Below are 3,840 nucleotides of genomic sequence, written 5' to 3' on the forward strand. Positions count from 1 at the left end.
TATTAGGTGGGGAGGTAAGAAATTAAATCAGGGAAGGCCTTCTGGAGGAGATGCAATTTCAGGAGGGCTTTGAAAATGGGTAGAGTTGTGATGCACCAAGTAATAATAATAATGATAATTATGGTATTTCATAGCTTACTATGTGCCAAGCACTGTTCTAAGCACTGGGGTAGATACAAAGTAATCAGGTTGTCCCACGTGGGGCTCACAATCTTAATCCCCATTTTACAGATGAGGTAACTGAGGCACAGAGAAGTGAAATGGCTTGCCCAAGGTCACAAAGCTGACAAGTGGCGGAATTGGGATTAGAACCCATGTCTTCTGACTCCCAAGCCCGTGCTCCTTCTACTAAGCCATGCTGCTTCTCTGTAAGTTAAAGGTATGGGAGTTACAGGCCGAAGAAGAATGTGAGCAAGAGATCAGCAGCGGGAGAGACACACACGAAGCACAGGGAGGAGGGGATGTGAGGGGCACAGGAGGTAGGGCTCCCAGGCCAGGGGTTCAAGAGTGACGTCCAGCCCAAGGACACAAACTCCACCTTCCACCACTCCAGGGACTGGGTGCCTAAACCTAAGCCCACATGCAGATCCTGCCATGGACACAGCACCCCCCCCCCCCCCCGACCCCCACCACCCCTCGCCAAGAGTCCTTATCATTGTCCTTCCCATAATTCCTCAAAATCAACAGAGTCTACCAAAGACATAAATGCTTATGTCTCCTGGAGACAGCCAGCACCACACTGATCGCTCCTAACTTTGGGTCAGCTGCATCCACAAAGCCTCAGCAGCGCAAGTCAAACATTAGTTCTTCGGCCCCTGGGGCCCCTTTTTTCTGGGTGGGAGGAGGGGGCGGGCGGGCAGGCTTCACAGAATAAGCAGAGAGACACCATTTGGGGCCTTCTCAGCTCCAGTTGGAAACTCTCCAGCCTGGTCAGACAGTGGAGTGAGAGCAACTGAGAATCTGACTCAGACCATCGCTGTGGGGGCCACTGCTCCCCTCCCCCCTTGTATCATTTGGAAATGATCCCCCCACTTCCTCTCCACCCTTGAAGCCACTTCTCTGGAACAATCCCTGACCACTCGACAGTGAGTAATGACCTCTGCACTGGCCTCCCTGCCTCCAGCCTCTCCTTAATCTGTTTTAGCTGCATGATTCATCTTTCTCTAAAGCCACCTGGAGAAAAGTACACCCATCCTCACATAATTCCAGTGGATGCACTTGGTCTTTTGCAGAAAAAGAAGGTACTGACCACTTATTTCAAGGGTTCTGATCACCCAACTTCCCTGAGAAGGGGCATGGCCTAGTGGAAAGAGCACAAACCTGGGAGTCAGAGAACCTAATCTATTCCTGGCTCTGCTTTGTGACCTTGGACAAGTTATGTAACTTCTCTGTGCCTCAGTTCCTCAACTGCAAATGGGGATTCAATATCTGTTCTCCTTCCTATTTGGACTGTAATACCTGATGATCTCTTACCTACCCCAGAACTTCGTACAGTGCAAGAAGTAAGTGCTTAACAAATACCACAATTATTATTATTACCCTCTGCCCAGGTCTTAATTCATTCACTCATTCAATCGTATTTATTGAGTGCTTACTGTGTGCAGAGCACTGTACTAAGTGCTTGGAAAGTACAATTTGGCAACAGAGACAATCCTTACCCATCAATCAATGTGATATTAACTGAATTCCTCTGTGCAGAAAACCGATAAGAGCTTACTTTGTGCAGAGCACAATACTGGGTGCCTACAAGGTGCAATCAGTCAATCAGTCATATCTTTTGAGCACTGTGAGCATTGGTGGTTCAGTGGTAGAATTCTCGCCTGCCATGCAGGATGCCCGGGTTCGATTCCCAGTCAATGCAAATGCTAAGGGAAGCAGTGTGGCTCAGTGGAAAGAGCAGGGGCTTTGGAGTCAGTGGTCATGGGTTCAAATCCCAGCTCTGCCAGTTGTCAGCTTTGTGACTTTGAGCAAGTCACTTACTTAACTTCTCTGTGCCTCAGTTACCTCATCTGTAAAATGGGGATTAAGACCGTGAGCCCCCCGTGGGACAACCTGATCACTTTGTAGCCTCCCCAGCGCTTAGAACAGTGCTTTGCACATAGTAAGCACTTAATACATGCCCTTATTATTATTATTATTACTTTGTGTAAAGCACTCCACTCAATGCTTTGGAGACTGCAATAAAATTAGTAGGCATGATTCCTGCCTTAAGGAGCTCATAATTCAGTAAGGGAGACGGCTACTAAAATAGTTCTGTACTAAGCACTTGGAAGAGTGCAAGAAAACACATGACACAATCCCTGCCCACATTTTTTTAATGGTATTTGCTGAGTACTTACTACATGCCAGGCACTGAACTAAGTGCTGGAGTAGATACAAGATAATCAGGTTGGACCCAATCCCTATCCCACGTAAGGCTCACAGTCTAATCCCCATTTTACAGGTGAGGTACTGAGGAATGGAGAATTTAAGTGACTTGTCCAAGCAATTGGCAGAACCGGGATTAGAATCCACGTCCTTCTGCCTCTCAGACCCGTGCTCTGTCCACTAAGTAAGACTGCTTCTCTGATGAGCTAGACTGTGAGCCCGTTGTTGGGTAGAGACCGTCTCTTTATGTTGCCAACTTGTACTTCCCAAGCGCTTAGTACAGTGCTCTGCACACAGTAAGTGCTCAATAAATACGACTGAATGAATGAATGAATGAATCTAAGGAAAGTGGACAAAATGGATGGGAAGCAGCATGACCTAATGGAAAGAGCACAGACCTAGGAGTCAGGGAACCTGGGTTCTAAACCTGGCTCTGCCAATTGCTTGCTTTGTGACCTTGGGCAAGTCACTTAACTTCTCTGTGCCTCAGTTTCCTCAACTGTAAAATAGGGATTAAATCCTACTCCCACCTACTTAGACTATGAGTCCCATTTGGGATAAGGACCATATCCAACCTTATGAAATTGTATCTACCCCAGCACTTAGAACAACGCATGACACACAGTAAGCATTCAACAAATACCATAAAAAAGTGGACAAAGTGCTGGCCATTTAATTAATTGGTGTGGAGGGGAACCCATCTCAACAAGCCTGTAAATTTGGAGACATCTCTTTCTCTCTCTCTCTCTCACATATACACACACACACACACACACACACACACACACACTCACTCCAGACCTATATCAATAGAAACAATTAGTTAAGAGTTAACCACTATTAACAAGCTGGTCAGTTCTGGATTTCTTGTAGCACAGATTGTGTCCCTAAGGTAAACATCAGGGCAGTAATTTACCAGGCCTGGGAATTCCCAGAGGTGTGGAATCCAGTGAAATTTGGGGCACTCTATTTGGAGCTCTCTCTCGATGCATTGTCCTTGCAAGGGCCCCTAATTAACATACAGTCCTTAGAATCCTGTTTGTACACTCTCTTCCTCTTCTAGTCCTGGGGAGGTGGGTGGGCCATTTGGAATTGTCTCCCTCGACCTCCCTCACATTGTTTTCCTAGAAGAGCTTTCTCTTCCATTCCGGTCTTTTGGAATCTTTGACATCTCCACACAGAGTCCACAACAAAAGTCACTGGTGATTTGGTTTCACCCCAGGGTTTGAGGGATGTGAGCAGTCAGGGTACCATTGGCCTGATGTGTGACCTTGGGCAAGTCATTTAACCTCTCTGGGCCTCAGTTTCCTCAACTGTAATATGGGGGTTAAATACTTCTCCCTCCTCCTTACACTTTGAGCACTATGTGGGACAGGGACTCTGTCTGACCTGATTATTTTGAATTCACCCCAGCGCTTAGCAAATGGTGAGCACTTAAATACCACCATTATGATGACGATAATGAAGAATAAA

The 3,840-nt window shown here is 46.6% G+C and overlaps 1 non-coding gene across 1 annotated transcript; it reads left to right on the forward strand.

Annotated features, from left to right (window-relative positions):
* Positions 1–1,790: 1,790 nt before the first annotated feature.
* On the forward strand, positions 1,791–1,861 carry TRNAG-GCC. The gene has a single exon. It is a non-coding gene; the product is annotated as a tRNA-Gly (tRNA).
* The last annotated feature ends 1,979 nt before the right edge of the window (positions 1,862–3,840 follow it).

This window comes from Tachyglossus aculeatus, chromosome 19 (genome assembly GCF_015852505.1).
Source record: "Tachyglossus aculeatus isolate mTacAcu1 chromosome 19, mTacAcu1.pri, whole genome shotgun sequence".
Classification (NCBI taxonomy): Eukaryota; Metazoa; Chordata; class Mammalia; order Monotremata; family Tachyglossidae; genus Tachyglossus; species Tachyglossus aculeatus.